The sequence below is a fragment of the Oryctolagus cuniculus genome, chromosome 1, assembly GCF_964237555.1.
Source record: "Oryctolagus cuniculus chromosome 1, mOryCun1.1, whole genome shotgun sequence".
Lineage (NCBI taxonomy): Eukaryota > Metazoa > Chordata > Mammalia > Lagomorpha > Leporidae > Oryctolagus > Oryctolagus cuniculus.
In genome coordinates, this window is record NC_091432.1 from 71,565,034 (window position 1) to 71,585,724 (window position 20,691).

Genomic DNA, 20,691 nt, shown 5'->3' on the forward strand with positions numbered 1-20,691 from the left:
TTCTGAGAGCCATATATATATTACTAGGAGTATTTTGTTGGAGCAACTAAGTTCAGAAGATGACAGACTAAAAAATTACCGGTTGTAAGTGGCTGAACTAAAACCTGAACCTGAGATTTCAAGATGCAGTTCATTCATTCATCTATTTACTTACTCACCCATTTAATTCATTATAGCTTATTTTTGTTCCATGTGTGTTTTACACAGTAATCAGATTGAAATCCATAACTTCCTAAAAGTGAAGATACTACTAATACCAGCATTCCTGAAGATGATTTTAGGTCTTAGTTGGGGAAAAAGAATAATGATGTGGGGTTTGTATTAACAAGCAATTAGGTTGGGCAGAGACCAGGCTTCCTTTTATACAAGGAGACTCACTGATTTTACGAACTTTCCTTTTCTTCCCCTGTTGAGCCACATTCACTAAAACTCTATAGGAATACATCTTCCTCCTATTGGAAGGGGCGAGCACATGATTTCCAAATAATCCCAGTGAGAATGCCTTCCATGTCATTCTGAACAAATCAATCCAGCTCACATAAAGACACAATAGACTTCTGAAAGAAATGTGGTAACCTCCCTGTGGAACCTACTGAGAACACTCCCACTGTATCTCAGCCATTTTAATTTCTTGTTCATTATCATCATCATCATCATATCACTCATATTAGAGCAAAAGGAAGGAAAAATGCTATGAAAAACTTAATTGTTCACCGTTTAAAATTACTACACACCTAGTTTTAAACAGACAGCAAATGTGCTATTAGAATACTATTCTTAAATTGCTTTTTTCATATGTTCATATTATTAACATCTTTTACTGCTGAACCACAGTGCATATTCAGCACTACTACTTTATGGTTGTGAATTAGTCCATGGAATGGAAAGGGTATTAATGGATTTTTCACAAATGATATTTCTTTTTGTTCTTGGATTCTTTTTTTTTTTTTTTTTTTTTTTTTTGGCTCTTTCATCCGTCCCTCTCTCTGCCTCACTCCCTACCTCTCTTGGCTTCAACAGAGAGAAATGGATGGACTATCTTTCCTACGCTAGGTTCACAGACAGGTGAACCAGAAATACTGAAGGGGAATGAAAAGGACAAGATCCCTGGAACAAAAGGATATTTGTTCTCTTTCTGATGACTGAACAACACTTTCAGACAAGCTAACTTGGCGTCCTTGATATTCTTCTGCATGTGTGACTTTTAGTTCATCTTTCCAATCCTTCAACCTTGACAAGAGTGTTCCCCCATGGTACCTCTGCCTCCTCTTCATCATGTATGTTTCTGCATCTCCTTACTTGGCTTCTTTCTTATTTATATTTATTTCTATATTCTGCATAAATCTGATTACAAGACATATTCTTATTTTCTATGAGAGAATTCTTGTATTCAGTCAGAAAGACATTTAAAAAGTATATGACTAAATTGATCTCTTCATCTTTTACTCTAGAGAGAATACATTTTTGAATTATGCATGTTGCTTTCTTAAAAAAATGTGATTTTCATAGTTTTGCACACCTGACCAATTAACTGCCCTCCAGTTGTATCCAACATATCCTGATACAGTGGAGAGGCTAAACAAAATGGCAGATGTTCTAAATTATAACAGAACACATGTAGATAAATAGAAAATATGTATAGACACTAAACTACATGATATGACACTTAGTCTTTTTTCAGCAATGTAAAATCTGCATAATTTTGTCATAATCAAAACTAAAAACAAAGGAACAATCATATCTTGGATTTTTCATCCTCTGTTTACCTTTCTGTTCCTCACACAATGACAAGTTCTCATTGGTCCTCTAAACCCTTTCTTACTTTTCTAGATTGACTGTGTAACTTCCCTTTATACACATGCATTTAAGAAAGAAAAGGGAAATGGTATGGAGAGACAGAGACAGAGAGAGAGAAGGAACTGTAATTGAAAAAATTAAAGAAAGCAAACAAATTAGATCAAAAAGCCAAAAGTTTGCTCTATAGCTCTAGGTGTATCCCTATCACATCTGTTTTCAGAAATAATTTTTTATACCATCCTAATTTGTATATTGACATGTACAAGGAGTCTTAAAAAGTTCCAGAAAAATCATATGAATAAAATTACACATGATTTCAAAAAATTTATGCCAAAACAAACTGATCTGTTGATTCTGATTTTTTTCATGATTTTTGAGCTACTCTCTTATAATTACTTTGTACTAGGGAGGAGAAAGAGAGGGATTGTAGGATTTACAAGTTGTCTAGGGGTGTAGAAAGCTTCTTAATATTGCAAATATGGAATCAAGTTTTTGCTAACAGCCTGATTAAAATTAAAAGAAAAGTTTGATTACTTGAGAAAAGTAAAAGCAATTAAGGAGAAAGAAACAGCAAAACTGATGTCAGAGTGGAATCAAAAAATTAGCGGAGTAAGATGCTCTAGTGACCAGGGCACCACGGAGACACCAGTGTGAACAGTTACACGTACATGCACATCAAATCACTTCACAAGAGCTGGGAACCAGGTAGGGGGGCAGAGTGCCTTGTCTTGTTATAATCATAAGGAAAGTCAAAAAGCAGTTACTTATGTTATCCCTCCTCCAGCTCTGTTAAATTTGGTGTGGAGAGATGTCTCTTGCTTGAGAGAGGAAGAAAGAATTAAATCCTAATTCCAAGCCCATCATGGAAAAAAAAAAAATCAGTGAGACTGAGCCTTCCTGCCTTGGCTCCCCGGCTCAGACATAAGCAGTGGAAATTTGCAGCTTCCCCAGCCTGGTGAACTCTGCCACCTTTCCTCCAAGCACCAGCAAGAAGTAAAACTCCAGCTGCATGCAAAGGCTGAGAAGAAGCTTAGGACTGCACTTCAGAACTCAGAGCCCAGTGTACTGAACAGACAGGGCACCTGATAGAGCCCAAAGGCCTTTAGCCCCCAGCCAGTGTTCACAGTCAGAACTTCTAGATTTCCCTGGCGTCAGATGGAAATCAATGCCACAGGAGATGGGAATAATTCTGGTACATGTCATTGCTTCTCTCCACTGGGCTGATGGACACCCCTGGGGACTTTTTAAGGACTTCTGACAACAGGACCCATATGTTAGTGGTTGGGGCTCAGTCTGAGTAGCCAGAGGACTGACTTTATCACTCTTCTCCAACTTTAGTTAGACAGCAACGTGGCCATGGAACTTTGTCTTAGGACCCAGTGCTGGGCTGGTAAAGCCCAATAATGGGAATATGCTAATGATTTCCATCCAGAGGTAAGCGCTTTTGGACAGAATATCTGGACATTGCTCAGTATTTTGCAGAGCTCTGTACCCTGGTAAGACAGACTTGTTTTGGAGTGTATCACCACCAACTTCTTGCAGGCTGGGTATGTTCCCTCAAATTGCCCCAGGCCTGGTGATCGAGACTTATAGGTGGCTCATGTAGGCCTTGACCTGAGTGAGAAGCTGAAGGACTGTCTCTCTCCTCCTACAACCTTGGGCAGATAGCAAGGAATCATAGGATGGTTTTAGGGCCCAGGGCCAAACAGTGCATTGAGCAGATCTTAACAGTTCTGTTCATAGGACAATACATGAAGACATAGGCTCTGGACTTACTTCAGTGCCCAGTGGTGTTCTCTGGTCCCAGTTGAGAAGTCTTTCACCCAAGTCAACAATACCATTGACTGATATTTCAGTATTGGGCAGTGAGACCATGCAAGCATCAGACAGGCCATAGCATGGTGAACTTGGGTTGCAGCTGTAGACTGCATAGTTCTTTTTAACTTGTAGGTTCTGGATGTAATCTAGCTTCATGGTACTATAGGACACAGGACAAAGAGGCTGAGCCTACAACAGGACCAGGAAGAGGGTTGTATGGACAGATTACTTCTTTTTGGTCACTTCCCTAGTTCAATTTAAACAATATTAACAACTACATATTTGGGACAAATTTGAGTTTGGGAAATACCATAAAATTGAATCAGTGAAACTATATGAACAGCAGACCTGGTAAGAACAGTGACTTAGGTTGCCATCTAATGCTTAAGTAATAGAAGTATCCATAGGGTCAGAGAAAATAGACTGTTCAAAAACTCTAGAAGGACTGGAACAAATGCAGCCAATCCTTCAATGCAAGTGACATTGCATACCAAAAAACATCAAGAAGTTCCAAGGAATCATGACTTCACCTAAAGAGCAAAATAAGAAACCGGAAACTAACCATCCAGAAGCTGAAATTTCCAAATGCTAAGATGAAGATTCCAAAGTATATGTTTTAGGCTGGTGCCGCAGCTCACTAGGCTAATCCTCTGCCTTGCGGCGCTGGCACACTGGGTTCTAGTCCCAGTCGGGGCGCCGGATTCTGTCCCGGTTGCCCCTCTTCCAGGCCAGCTCTCTGCTGTGGCCAGGAAGTGCAGTGGAGGATGGCCCAAGTGCTTGGGCCCTGCACCCCATGGGAGACCAGGAGAAGTACCTGGCTCCTGCCATCGGATCAGCGCGGTGCGCCGGCCGCAGTGTGCCGGCCGCGGCGGCCATTGGAGGGTGAACCAATGGCAAAGGAAGACCTTTCTCTCTGTCTCTCTCTCTCACTGTCCACTCTGCCTGCCAAAAAAAAAAAAAAAGAAATTTAATGAAATTCAAGAGGACACAAAGAAGTGACTCAACATTCTGAGAGATTTGATAAAGATTTGTCAATGATGCCTGGTTTTACCACCTTTATCCAACATAGCACTGGTAGTCTTCACTAGAGCAATGAGGCAAGAAAAAGAAATAAAGGATGGATAATTGGAAAAAAGAGAGTCAAGTTGTCTCTAAAATCTTTTAGAAGTAATAAATTCAGCAAACTTACAGAATACTAGGTCAGTGTAAAAAAATCAGTGGTGTCAATGTACACCAATAGTAAAGAGGATCAAGAAAGCAACCCCATGTCTGACAGCTATCAAAGAAAAATGTGGGGATAAATCTAACTAAAGAGGGGAAAGACCTCTGCAATGAAAACCATATATCACTGATGAAAGAAACTGAAGAGGACACAGGAAATGGAAAGGCATTCTGTGTTCATGGATTGGAAGAATCATTATCATTAAAATGTGCATAGTACCCAGAGCAATTTATATATTCAATATAGCCCCTATCAAAATTTCAAAGTCATTTTTCACAGAACTAGGGGGAAAAAAACCTACTAATTTTGTAGGGATTCACAAAACAACTACAATCAACTGATCTTTGACATTGGTGCTAAGGACATGCACTGTGAAAAGGATAATGTTTTTTAAAAAATCATGCTGGAAAATTGGGTATCTATACAATAAAGAATGAAACTAAACCCCTATTTCTTACAATGTATAGAAGTCAGTTCAAAATGGACGAAATACTTAAATGTGAGACCAGAAACTTTCAAATGACTGAAGGAAATCTAGGGAAAACTCTACAGGACATTGATGGATTTCCCATACCAGACCCCAAAAGTCTAGGAAATAAAAGAAAACACAGACAAATGGGATTTCATCAAACTCTGTAAGTCTAGCACTGCAAAGGAAAAAATCAACAAAGACAACCTCCAGAATGTATAAGTAACTCAAATGAATCAATAGCAAAACAAATAACCCAATTAAAGATAGGCAGATCTAAACAGATGTTTCTCAAAGGAAGATATACGAATTTCAAACAGATACAACGAAAATGCTTAACATCACTAATCATCAAAGAAATGCAAATCAAAACCACAATGAGCAACCGCCTCACTGCAATAAGATGAGCTTTTATAACAGAGACTGGTACACACATAACTTGGCCATCACCTTCTTCATGGGCAGAGTGGCCCTGCAGCGCACCTGGAACGTGCCAAGATGGAGACAGAAGATGAGCACTTAGGACCCCACCCAGACCTGGGCTGACCCGCAGTGGCCAGTGTCCGTGGGGAGTGGACGGCAGCAGGAGCTCATTTTGTGAGCCTAAAAACTGTGAGTGACCCAGGTTCCACGGCTTCCCGGGGAGCCCTCGGCCTGCGTCTCTGGGCCACCTGGCTCCCTCCTATCTGTGGATCTCATCCTGCAGTGCTGTTGGGTGAAGCCCAAGTAATGTGTGCGTGTTTCCTCTGTTTTGAATTCTATCAGATCAAAATGGAATAATATACAAATACTAATAACGTTTTACTTGAAAAAAAAATGAGCTTTTATCAAAATGACAAAAGAGTACTACTGTTGGTGAGGATATGGAGAAAATGGGACCCTTACAACCCTGTTGGTGGGAAAGTACATTAGTAGAACCATTGTGGAAAACAGTATGCATGGTCTTCAAAAAATGAAAAATAGGACTGCTGTATGATCCAGCAATCCCATTCCTGGGTAGATATCCAAAGGAAATGACATCCATCTATCAGATGCACTTCATGTTTATTAAAGCACTATTCACAATTGCCAAGAGCTGGGACCAAACCACATGTCCCTCTGCTGATGAATGGCTAAAGAAATGTGGTATGTAAACACAATGAATATTCCTTAGCCACAAAAGGATGAAATTTTGCCATTTGCAACAACATGGGTGGAACTGGAGGTCATTATGGTGGGTGAAATAAGCAAAGCACAGAAAGGCATATCTCACATGATCTCACTCGTACATGGAATCTAAAAAACACTGATCTCATAGAAGTTAAATATGTACTGGTGGTTACCAGAGGCTGGGGAGGGCTTTGGTTGGAGGTGCTAAGGAAAGAATGATTAGTAGGTAGAAGTCTACAGCTAGAAAGGAAGAAGAAATGCTGGGGTTCTATTGTGCAGTATTATGACTATAGATAATACTAATGTACTACATATATTTCTATTTAAAATAATCTTGAAGATAGGATGATTTCACCAAGAGAAATGTTAAATATTTCAAAGAATAATTATATTTACCCTGGTTGAATATTATACAATGTGTCCATGTAATCTAAGTCATATAATAGCATATAAACATGTGCATGCCTATTAAATTTTTTACCTAAAATAATTTTAAAAACAGTGATGCAAACTATACCAACATCCTAAGGGATATTCTATATATTTGTAATTTTCAATAGTAAGATTCATGAACTTTTGACAATATCATAATTATAGAGAATACATTACTCAAACCCTAGAGGATAATAAATTCTAAGTGATTACTATTGTTAGACACTTCTTGTGAATTCATACCACATCTAGTAAGATATAGACTATACTAATAATTCTCCCAATTTCAAAGAACTTACAAACATCACTAAGGACCATTCATGAATTTCTTGTTCTAGAAATTTGTTTGCATTTTAGCTTCTTATTTTCTCCTGCTGCTATTTAGGACCTTCTCTTTGCCTTTGATTTTTGACAGATGGTTATAATCTGTTTTTGTGCAGTCTTATTCGAACTGAATCTGATTGGAGTCCTTTAACATTCATGTACCTGGATGTTTATCTTTCTACAGATCTGGAATGTTTTCTACGTTTATTTGTTTCAATCTGCTTCCCACCTCCACTTACTCTTTACTTCTTAAACTCCTATAACTCAATATTCGGTGTTTTGGTGCATCCCATAAATTCTGTAAGTTTTCTTCATTCCTTTTCATTCTTTCTTGTCCTGACTCTATGTTTTGCAATAACTCATCTTTGAGTTCACAGAGTGTTCCTTCTGCTTGATTAATTATGTAGTTGCTACCCTTTTGATTTTGCATCTCATTCATTGTAGTTTTTACTTCATAATTTCTGTTTGAGCTCTTTTAAAATAATAAGGCCATATTTATTTCTGACTTCATATCCCAGACTCTCATACCTAACTGCAATAAGGGAATAGTTTTCAACACTAAAGAAGTCACTATAGGATCAAATAACTATTGCAACACTTCAGTCTGGAACATCTACAGATTTTTTTTTTAAAGATTCTCCCAAGCTGATCATTAACTAATGAATTCTATGTGTTAGAGAGTACATACTATAATTTATTAATGGAATCTTTGAAGCAATGATCAATAACAGCACTTCTCAAAACTCCCCATTCACTTGTATCAGCAACATCTAGGGTCTTGTTAAAAGTGAAAATTCCTGGGCTCCTTTCCAGGGGTACTGAATCAGAAATTCTGAAGGTGGGACCCAGAATATATATCTAACAACTCTTCCAGTTCTAATAATGTATGCTAAAGTTTAAAGTCGAAGGTCTAAAGTTTAAAAATTAGTGACTGTATAAAATTAGTGACTGTACTATACCATAGTGCTCAGGTGAGAACCCACTTATTCAAGAGTCCTTACTATTGACACATCACTATACATAGCTAGACTTAAAGGAGGATGTAGGACATTTCCATAACAATATGGCAACAGTTCTGACAGCAAAATATGTAGAATCTAATTGGGAATGCTATCATCTGCATCTTCATCTATCAGTGCTACTTTAACAAAATATCTGACAATAGCTAATTTATAAAGGACAGAAATGTATCTTCTCACAGTTCTGGAGACAAACAAGTCAAAGGATCAGATGACAGTCTCTGCTGAGGGTCTTCTTGCTGACTCTGCTTATGGGGAGGCGCAGTGTATCCTCACATGGCAGAAAGTGGAAGAACAATTAGGCAAAAGAGGTCACAGGAGTGCTTTCATAATGGCATCAGTTGCACATGGGAGGTAGAGCTCTCCTGTCCTCACCACCTGTCAGAGGTGTCACCTCCTAATATCCCCAACCCAGCAGCCAAACTTAAATGTGATTTTTTGAGGGCAGAAAACATTCAAACCGTGGCAGGGCTAATGGACAAGCAAATGCTTGTTTGTTTATTTTCCTTTTTGCCCTCCTGTCAGATAGAGACCCAGCTGAGAAGAACCATTCATGAGACAGAGAGCTAGTACCAGAGGGTAGCTAACCTGCTACTACCTTGACTGTGGACTTCCCAGTCTCTGGAAGTGTGACTAATATGTTGCTTATAAATTATCCTGTAAATTATTTTGTTTATAAACTACCTAGGGTAAGCTATTTATTACAGTTATTCACATATAAGAGAGGAAGATAAGGCTATTATACAGGATAATCCCCAAACTCGGATGCATTTAATAAAAATACGTACTAGAACCCCTTATCACATTAATGTTGTAACAGAAGTCCAAAGAAATGAGGTAAAATTCTGTGGGAATGGAGTGATTGGGCAATTCCTCTTGAAAAAGAAAAACAAATAGGATTAGAAATAGATAACTGTGGAGTTACATCCCATGACTGCCTCTTAGTTGCCAAGCAACCCTGAGTAACTTAAACCTTCACGTTGCTCCTCACGCTCCTCATATAATACGGGGATTACATAGTGTACACAGCAATGAGGATGATCATGGCAAGGTAAATGACAGATGAAAACAATATCATTTTATACATTTTGGGATTTAATAATGTAAGATGGACAAAACATTTCAGAGGGGGCCTGATTTGAAGACTGTGCTCAATGCATTCAAATTTCTTTCACTCTCTTTGTACCATAATGAATTCCTCTCATTCTGCAATTATTCCTTGCCATAACTGTTAAGAAAAAAAAGACTTCTTTTACTTTATCTCAAGCAACATTTATGAGGTAGGTATCTCATTTCAATTTTTGACAGAGATTATCTATAAAAGAAAGAAAGAAAATAATGTTCCAAGCAAAATGATTTCATAGGCATAATAATGTCATCAAATGAAGTTAGTAATCCCTGATGTCTTTACTGGCTATTGCTAATGCTGAAGTCCTTTGTCTGCAAAACTCAGCATAATACCTAGTGCAGAGTAGATTCTCAGCATATATCTACATGAATAAAAGACAAATACATGGACAATAAATTTAAATTTTTATATTATTGCACCCAATTTTTTATATATACTTAACAAAGGGTGTAGAATTGCAGCGAATAATCTGCAGAAAGAGTTTCTGAGAACTGCTAAAGCAATCCTTATGAAGTACTACAAGGTATACATACAAAGTTGTGAGCCTACAGAACAGCAAATTGTAATGAGCAGTCTGTGCCATAGCCAGCTGCTTTTAGAAAAGTAAGGTTTAGGCTCCAGGAGCAGGAACACCACTGATAACATCTATCTAGAAATTTACAGTATTCAAAGCAATAATATGCACACTATTTCATATAATCTTTGCATGTACCCTATGAGATAGATAGAGATTTATCCTTTGTTTAAATGAGAATTGTGGAGGTGATAAAGCTCCCATTTAATAATTCTGAAAGGAGGGCTCCTACCAAACAGGCAGTACAGTGATATTTCCTCTGTAGTCTGCTGTCCCCTAGGATTTAAATTGTTGGACCACAGTGTGTGCCTCATTTTCTTCTTTCTTATCTTTGTCCTCAGCATCTTGAGAGGCTTTGTCAACTCTACAGAATGTTCTAACTTCGCTAGACTGCTGTCTCCTATGCCACCAAAACAGGAACACCATCAAACAGCAACAGACACAAAGGTTAATCATATCCTCTTTCTTCTTTGGCTATAGTGAAGGAAATAGGAAGGAAAAGGATAGAAAAAAAAAAAAGAGGTGACTCTTAGGTAATGAGGGACATGCAGGAGAGAGAAAATGAAGACTTAGGATCCTGCAGACATCTTTGGCACATGTCTCCACTCTGTTGAGCATTTCTTTTGTATGTTCTAAATGATAAATTGATGTCTACCTTCTTTAAAATATTTTAAGTGAGAAATATTTTATTTATTAAAAATTTCCCCAGTATTGTTTTGAAGATGATGATGATAATTCAACTCCATACTTATAATACCTAAGACCTCAATTGATCTTCATAACAACATAGAAAGAACAAGGTTCAGAGGAAGGAAGAAGCTTCAAGGTTACATAGCTGAAAAGAAAGCACAACTGGACTCCAAAACCCCAGATTCCTTCCACAGTCTTATGCTATAATTGGTTCACAGGAACCCTGCCATTATAATGGATGTATATTCAATTAATCCATCTTCAGTGAGAAGTGATTTACATAAACGTAAAAAGAAACCACAAGGCAAGTCCTTCCATTTTATATTCAGTTGCATAGGTAGACAAATGTGTGATTTTATATCACGGAACAACCAATTTTCTACCATGAATGAAGTTGACATCAATTTCAAAGAAACAAAAGCAAGGGAGAAACAAATCAGGCTAGCCTGACAGTTTACAAAGTGAGAATTGGAACCAGAACCACATGTCTGCAGGCGGCTTTTGTGTCAGAAGACACTGTTTGGCTTACGGAGTTTCTTCAAGCTTGCTTTCAATTATGAGTTGATAATGACTACTACTTGAAAACAGTGTTTCATTTTCAAGCATATCTTGCCTCAAAGACTGACTCAGGTTCCCCCAAAGTGTCTGTTAATGAGAAATATCCCCTCTCGCATCTTCACAGAGGCAGAATGATGTCATAACGTGGCCTTTGGCATCGGGTAGAACAAATTTCAAACCAAATTCCAACTCTGACTTTTCTTAGTGTTACCTCAGGCATCTCTTACACATTGGACACAATAATATTGGCCCTTAGGGTATTTTTGATGGTTGTATTTTTATTTAATATATAAAGAATAGATTTTATGAATTTCATAGATATGATCCCAAACTACAACAAAATTTTCTTTCTTTCCTTTTACTAGAATTATTTTTTCATTTTTTATTTTATTACCTTTTAAGTTTCAATTTAAATGTTTTTTCCTCCAGTGATTGAAATTATGTTTTAAAAATCCATGGGTAATACTTATTTGTGTGCTTTTTGCATTTATTATATGTTCTTACCTCTTAATAAGTGCTCAATAAATATTGGTAGTAGTACAGAAATTTCAGCTGTTTGTTTCACTATACGTCAAATGCAAATCTTGTTTATCTGTGTCAAGAAGTGATGTTGGCTAGAATGACTGAGTTTGGCAGAATCCAGCATGAGATAGCAGAATCTCTCATGACTGGTCCTTTCATCCCTGTTAGTGACTCTGTAGCTAGCTGATATTCACAATTCTATGGTCCTGGGGAAAGCTCTCAGCATTTCTTATGCCCTCTGTAAGACGGGGATAAGATAGCAAAGCATATCTTTCTACCATATAGAATTTATTATTACAATTATTATCTGAAAGGTGGGGAGAGAGGGAAGAAGGAGGTAGGTAGAAGGAGGGAGGGAGGCAGCATGGAGCAGGGGAGAGAATAGAGATAGACAGGTGAAGATCTCCCATCTGTTGATTCATTCCTCAAATGCCTACAACAAGTGAGGCTTGGCCAGACTGAAGTTGGGAGATGGGGCAAGGACTCAACTCCTTGAGCCATCACCTGCTGCATTATAGGGTCTGCATTGGCAAGAAGCTGGCACTCAGTGCTGGAGCTACAACGAAGCCAAGTACTACAATGTGAGTCATGGTCATCTTCAGAGCTAGAACAAATGCCTGGCCCTATCATCTAAGATTTTGATGAACTCCAATATCATTTGTGAAAATGTCTGTAGTTTGAAATGTCATGCTGATGTAAAGAAGCAGTATTATTGTCACACCCTGCACTGATGGGCAGCTATATTAATACATTACGAATAAACTGGTCAGGAATGCAGACGCCACACACTAGTTTCAGCTTAAAATACAGCACAAGATCGAATTGGAATGATTGAAATCATCATGCAATGATATTCTCTGGGCTTTTCTTGCTATTTGTTTGCTTTTTCACCTGGAAGTTAAGTGACTTTGTTAACTTCCCAAGTTTATATTATTTTCTTCATTCTCCTTCAGAAATGACAGAGTGTGAAAAAAATCCCATTCACACTATATTTCTGACTTGTTCAAACACAAGTATATTTTGGGCCAACTTGTTCTTTTGAGATTTTGGCTTCAATTCCTTGGCTCATGGAAGCGAAGAAATATTTCAGGTCTTGATGTCATGTTTGTCATTTTATTTGTTTGTTGAAATTTGCCTCTGAACTTTTTATCTCACTAATGGAACGAAAACATCCCAAGCTAGTATGCCCATCACTAATGATATTTCCATCAAAGCTCAGTCCACTTCAGTTCATTCCTCAAACCATGTGCTGAGTTTCTACTTTGCCCACTCTGTGCTGGTAGATAATGGGAGGAAATAGCAGGGCAGGTATTTGGCACAGTAGTTAAGACATTACTTGGGATGCCTGCTTTCCTCATCAAAATGTCTGGGTTTGAGCCCTGCTCCATTTCTGATTCCAGATAATATGTGCGCCCTGGAAGGCAGCAGGTGATGGTTCAATGTTCTTGGTCCCTGTTGATTAAGTTATGAGCTCCTGGCCTGGCTCAGGCCTAACAGATGAGGTTATTTGGGGGAGTGAATCAACAGATTCTCTCTCCACAAATACACACACAAAACTCTCTGCCATTCAAATAAAAAAATTAAAAAGCCTTTTTAAAAGGGAGAAGAAATGGCATGGTGTTTTCCAGTCTCCAGGTGCTCAGTGTTCAGCTGGGGAGCCACATGCTGAATTGGCACTACATGTGAGGAATCCTGTGATACAGCCATATTCAACAGCATAGGTGAGCATCAGGATGGCCACTTAGTCTGAGGAGGGGAAATAGCCTGGGAAGGCTTCCTGGGGAAGTAACACTCTTAAATATCAATGCACTTAAAATTAAACAAGATAAATTTCCCCAAATGACTAGCTAGTTGTATTCCTGAAAATGCTATTCTAGAATACAACTCATCTTTATCATTGCTCTCATTTGATACACTGATTGAATTAAGAGTCATTTATTTTATTTATTTCAAAGGCTAAAAGTAATTATTTACTAGCTGATCTGCTGGAAAATCTCAGAAGGCAACCCTGAGAGATGAATTTTGTAAATCAGCTGATTATTTATCATTAAGACTATTGAAAAGTGTTTGAAGATATCATTTCAGTTTCCAAGTACAAATGACTATCTTGTTTCACTCTTTCAAAACAAAAATGTCCTTTAGAAATTGTCTTAAGTGGGGCATATTTCTCAAGGTAAAATGTGCCATGTACCAAGTGGAAATATTGATTCAATCTGCTGTACTACTTCACAAACATCTTTATTTTTTTTTTTCTTTTTTTAACAGGCTGAGAGACAGAGATCTCCCATCTGTTGACTCTCCAAATGCCCACATCAATCAGGGAGAAGCCAGGAACAGGGAATTCCATCCAGGTCTCCCAAGCAGGTGGCAGAGACCCAACTATTTAATCCATCACCTGCTGCCTCCCAAGGTGTGGATGAGCAGGAATCAGAAGTGGATCCTGGGCTTGATCCCAGGGACTTCACTATGGGATGTTGGTACCCCAGAAAATCTTTTAACCATGGCACCAAACATGTATCCCAACATTTTTTCTTTTGAAGTCATATATTTTTACCTTATCTTAGAGGAAAGAAAAAAAATTTTAAAATTTCAACTCCTTAATTTATAATTTAAGAAGTTTTGTTGGATCAAAAGAAAATAAAGAATGAACAGAAGCAAAGAGCGTAAAGGGCTTTAATATTTGAGTGATGGCACCGTATATGGAGAAGCCTTTCTCCGTGCTGCTGTGCAGCACAAGCATAAAAAGAAACCAGTGATTTGCTCAAGGTTGTTCAATGTGAGCCAGAAAAGATTGGGTATTTGAATGCAAGGCAGAACTGACATCTTTCTCTCCTAAAAAGGTATTTTTGTATGTGATTGGTTTCAATCCCAACAAGTAAACACAATCACATTTCATATATTTCAAGCACCAAGAAAGGCATAGTTGCTTTCCCTCAGGGGAGGTATGGGGGGCTTCAGGAGGAGAAATATTTACTCTTTCACAAAAACAAACATGCTACACAAAGTGAGGATTGTGGATACTGGGTTTGGTGTCCTTGGAAAACATACTGAGTGTGGGAAGATAGTAGACGGAGGTGGAGATGCACAGATTGTTGGGGTGCAGGATCTGAAGAGACAATCTCTGCCACTGCTCCCTGCACCCTCCTGGGCTCCTTACATTCACCACCTCCATGAACCCTTCCAGTTTCTCATCTCCCTTCCTAACTCTCCCGAGGAAATCCTATCTCCATTGTTCATATTTAGTGCCTGTGCAAGAAAATACTTGTTTAGCCTCCTGTTTAAAAGCTTCGTATGCAGAGTTAAATCTCTTTGCATTGAAATCCAAAATCTATTTGCTACCAGCTTAGGGGTTTTTGGCAACTGAATTCACCACTCTGTACCTGAGGCTTTCCAATCTGGAAAAAAAAGGAATAATAATGCCTGCTGCAGAGGTTACTGTAGAATAAAATATGAGGATCCATGTGCTCAGTGTACTGTCTCATAATGATAAATCCGTGGTTAAAAATGTTATCATTTCCGTGGTGTATCTTCCACACATCGTTTTAATCTGCTTGTCTTCATATAAAGAATACTGCCTGTCTAGAACAGGCTGTAAGTAAAACATGAGGTTACTTTGAAGTCTATCCAGCAAGTTTTGCTACTGAGTTCCAGTTCCTTCTCATTAAATAATGTAGTAATAAGCCCAAACCTTCTGTAGCTGTGGGAGTAAACTATTCTCTCTAGAAATGTTCATTTTCCTTTGCAATCCACTTTGGTTTTACCCCTTTCAGGGCAGGAAGGTTCTCTGACTTCTCTTGTGCCTTTTCCTCTGAAGATCTTCATACATTATGTGTTCCTTTAGCTAGAGGGAAGAAATGTCACACAGCAATGCCAAAACGAAACTGACATTTCCCTGGTCTTTATTTCTGAAGGCTGCCATGTCACATACTATTTGCATTACATAATTTGGCTATTTTTTTTTTGCATTTTTATATGGGGTTGTCAGTCATGGAGCTTGCCATGGGTGGGGGAAGAAATGATTTCTTCTTTACACCCCTCATCTCTAGTCCATTATGATTGCTTCTGACTTTGTTTTCTGAAATCTGTTAACCCTTTATTAATATGAAGTTCTTGTGACAACTTTCATGGGGTTTGGTTCACCCTATGAGGTCAATATTTTTCAGTAACTGGGGAGAGTTAAAACACCTTTTGGGAAGAAAGCTTGTTTTGAAAATGGGATGTCCACTGAGCAGCACCATGCCATCCACCATTCCCTATGTGGAGCATTTATTTTTCCCAACAAATAGAACCTGGAACACCACATTTAATTTTCTTTCATGTTCAATATCATTAGAGTTTTCCTATTCCTTCTGAAGAGAGGCAGAGCCATGAATTCCCAGATTCCTAAGCCAGCAAGTTTTCATCTCTACCATACAATGTCACTGAAATAGTTGGAGACTGAGGGCAAATTTTAGAAAAGTGAACACAGTCATAGTAGGGGATCTGAAAATTCAAATGAAAATTTTTAAATTTTGAATCTGAGGAATAGCATTTGACCAAATTGTAGGAAACATAAGGTTGAATCAGATGGGAATGATGGAGAGAAAGTAGTGTTAGAACATAAGCCATAAAACCACCAGGGATAAGAAAAAAACAAAACAGGGTGAAGATTGGCATACTGACTGTGGTTATGAAGCTGAGGTGTGTGTGTGTGTGTGTGTGTGTGTGTGTGTGTCGGGGTGTGTGTATATGTGTGCGTATGTGTTAAGATTTATTTGAAAGTCAGAGTTACAGAGAGAAAGGGAGACACACACATATACACACACAAATGAGAGAGAGAAATAAAGAGAGAGAGACAGAGAAACATATCAATTGATCTCCCATCCACTGTTTAACTCAGCCAGGGCTGAGCCAGAAGCTTCATCCTTGTATCCCAGTTGGGTGGCAAGGGCCCAAACCCTTCAGCCATGTTCTGCTGCTTTCCTCTGGCCATGAGCAGGGAACTAGACCAATGTGGAGCAGCTGGGACACAAATCAGTTCTCTTTTGGATGTGGGCGTCATAGGTCGTGCCATATCAGAACATTGGTACCTCGTGCTGAGGTTTTAAGAAATTAAGATAGAGTAGGAATAATTGGAGTTGATGTCATGAGGTACTCCTAGGATTCCTAAGCTCAGAACCGTACTGGGGCCACTTAGGGAGAAGTGACTTTTTCTTCCCTCTTGTCTACTGCAGGGTATCTGCTTCTTACTTGAGGATCTCATTTCTAAGTTCACAGATTTCTCTGTCTTCTACCTGACTCAAGAATTTGGCACAGAAAAAATAATGGTACACCCAAACCAGAATCAACTAAGAATGCAGATGTATTAATTTGGCTATGTAAAGACACTTGGCAAAGTGAAGAGGCAACCATCAGAATGGGAGAAAATATTTGCAAACTATGCAACTGATTAAGGGTTAACATTCAGACTCTATAAAGAGTAAAAGAAATCCAACAGCAATGAAACAAACAATCCAGTTAAGTAATGAGCAAAGGATTTGAACAGGCATTTTTCAAGAGAGGAAATTCAAGTGGACAACGGATATTTGAAAAAAATGCTTAGGATCACTAGCCAACAGGAAAATGAAAATCAAAACCACAATGCGGTTTCACCTCTCCAGTTAGAATGGCTCTCACACAGAAATCAACAAATAATAAATGCTGGTGAGAATGTTGAGGAAAAAGTACCACAATCCACTATTGGTGGGAATGTAAACTAGTGTAGCCACTATGGAAGACACTACGGAGATACCCCAGAAAGCTGAATATAGACCTACCACATGATTCAGCCACCCCACTCCTGGGAATTTACCAAAACCAAAAGAAATTAGCATTTGAAAGAGCTATTTGTATCCCCATGTTCACTGCAGCACAATTATCAATAGCTAAGATACAGAATCAACCCAGATGTCCATGAATTGTTCACTGGATAAAGAAATTATGTATACACACACACACACACACACACACACACTATGGAGTACTACTCAACTGTAAAAATAATGAAAGCTTTTCTTTTGCAAAAAAAGTGAATGCAACTGGAAACCATTATACTTAGTGAAATAAACCAGTCCCCAAAAGACAGATACCATATGTTTTCTCTGGTCTCAGTTAACTAACACAGTATTTAAAATGTAATGAATTGGAATGAAATGTACATTTAGAGATTCAATGATTCTTTACAGCTCTTGTCTCTTCTATTGAGGAACATTTTTTTTTCTTCATACTATTTGTTAAACTCTTTTACTTAGTGTAGGTTTAGCTTTGTGATCATTAAGTAAACTGAAAGTAGATATTTGTAAAAATTTGAATGGGAATGGGAGAGGGAAGAGGAAGAAAGTTTGGGGCATGGGCAGAAGGGAGGGTAGGGTGGGAAGTAGCACTATTCTTCTAAATCTGTATATACGAAATATATGAAACTTATATAACTTAAATAAAATGAGAAATAGAGAAAAAATTGACAGCAGAATTGAGCAAAGAGAACTATGAGGGGTAAGTAAAAGTTGTAGGCCCTTAAATGATTTTTTTCATGAAAACAGTTGGGAAGAATGATTTGGAAGGTATTTGGGGATCAAAAGGCATGGGCAGGGTCCCTGGGTTTCAGGTGAATGAAACATGAGGAGTGGCCATCCCTTTGTTGACTCTATGGGGGTAGGGAATTCCTGGGAAAGTCACACACTCAAAATGAATATATGTTGAACATATAAACATGTAACTGTTAATTTATAAACATTCTCTCATGAAATCTACACACTATCCCCATGAGGCCTGTATTGTTTTCTTTGTCATATAGAAGAGAGCTCTGTTATGGGGAAGTTAAATGACTTGCCCAAAGTTACACAGACAGTAATGGGCAAAACCTGGTTTAAAACTTAAGTGTGCTTGAATTCCAGGCCACATGCTTCTCATTCACCTGCCATTACTTTGGATTTTATAACATACTTATCATTTGGTAGCATTTTTATTTATGACAGTGAGTATGACAAGCAAAGGAAACTGATTAGAGAAGAAATCCAAGGGGAAGGCATGCATATGGGGTGTTCTGAGCAAACTGGGATAAGTCAGGGACTCAGGACATTGGGTGGTGGGGAAGCTTATATATAAACCTGATTTCCAAACAGAATACTTGTGTAAAAGTGATTTGATGTGACAGGAATTTTTCCCCAAGTGGACCCTGGAAACCAGCTTCGTTTTTCAGGGTCATACTGAATCAATCTTACAGGAAGCACTAACATGTTGCTAAGTCAGCATAGGAATAATATCTTATGTCAGTGGAATGAAAAAGAGTAATCTCTCTTCTAAATATACACATAATAAATGGCTATTATGGAAAAATATACACAATTCTATTAATAAGTGAAATTTCTCCTACAATAGCACACTTCTGTTTTTCTTTCTTTCTTCAAATCTAAGATATCCCTGACAGGAAATTGCAACATTATTTTATACAAATAAAAAATGAGAAAAAATATTGTCATTTTAATCTAGAAGATACAGTTAATTGTAAATACAAATCTATGTCAGAGATGTTAAAATGAGTATACATACGTTATAGAATCAACCAAATGCTATATATTACATCTATCTTGTTTCTACATATAAAGTAAAGGCACATTGAAATATAGGTAACTTAAATACCTCATTTTTACTCAATATCTTACTTCCATATTTTACATTAAGAATGGGGGTGAACATTTAGTCTAGTGAGTAAGATGCTAGTTAATAAGCCTGCATCCCATTCCTATGTTTGATCCTGGCTCTATTACTGATTCCAGCTTTCCTATAGCCCAAACCCTCGGAGGCAGCAGTAATGGTTCAAGTAAAAGGGTTCCCACCACCCACAGGGGAGGCCTGGATTTAATTCCTGGCTCTGAGCTTCAGTCCCAGGGATGTACCCCAAACATTGTGGGTATTTGGGAGAGTAATCAGCAAAAGGGAGTGTAGCACCTCTCTCACTTCCCTCCTACCTCCTAACCCTCTACCTTTCGAAAAAACTAATTTCAAAATCATATTTTTAAAATTTTATTTATTTATATGTGAGAGAGGGATGGGAAGAGAGGGAGGGAGGGAAGGAGGAAGAGAGAGAGAGAAAGAGAATGAAGAGAGAGAAAGAGAATGAATATGCTCCTATCTGATAGTTCACTCCCCAGATGTTCACAACAGTTATCTCTGGGCTGAACCACAGCCAGGAGCTGAGAACACAATTCAGGTGTCCCACGTAGGTGGAGGAATACAATTACTTGGGTCAACTGCTGCTGCTGCCCAAGGTCTGTATTGTGAAGAAATTTTAGTTAGGAGCCAGAGATGGAGCTGGGGCTTGAAATGAAAGCTAAGAATCCTGATGTGAGACATGAATACCTTAACTGCTAGGCTAAATGTCTACATTCACAGTCATAATTTTTAAAAGATATTTAATACTCCACTATGCAATTATGTCATTATTTAACAAGTTATTGATTATTGGGCAGTAGGTTTTATCCCCAGTTCTTCATTACTTTAAAGAATGCCACAGTAAAATTTTTGAATGCATGTTAGCTCTGGTTTTTGACCATTTTCTTAAAAATAAAGTTCCCTAAATTGAATGAGCCAATCAATAGGATTAACTATTTTTTAAGATTCCACTAACATCTTTCCCACAGAAAAGTCACTCACTCTTCACAGAAAAGTCGCTTAACTTGCATTATAAAAGCAATTTCAAACTCAGTAACAATAAGATTGAGAAGCCAATACTTAGTCTTTTTCCAGAATCCAGATTCTACTAGAGAAGGCAACACTCAGTGAAGCTATACTACTTCATGTACAAAGTTAATTGAAAATAAATCTTAATGGAGAATGGGACTGGGAAGAGGGGGGGGTGGGAGTGTGGGTCAGAGGGCGAGTATGGTGAGAATAATACTATATTCTTCAAGTTGTACTTCTGAAATTTGTATTCCTTAAAAAATAAATAAACAAACACTTTCTGATGATTCA

General features: G+C 38.1%; 1 protein-coding gene across 5 annotated transcripts in view; it reads right to left on the reverse strand.

Annotated features, from left to right (window-relative positions):
* TENM4 (teneurin transmembrane protein 4) overlaps positions 1-20,691 on the reverse strand; it is a 2,118,216-nt gene that overhangs the window by 1,850,290 nt on the left and 247,235 nt on the right. The gene's annotated exons all lie outside the window — the stretch shown is intronic.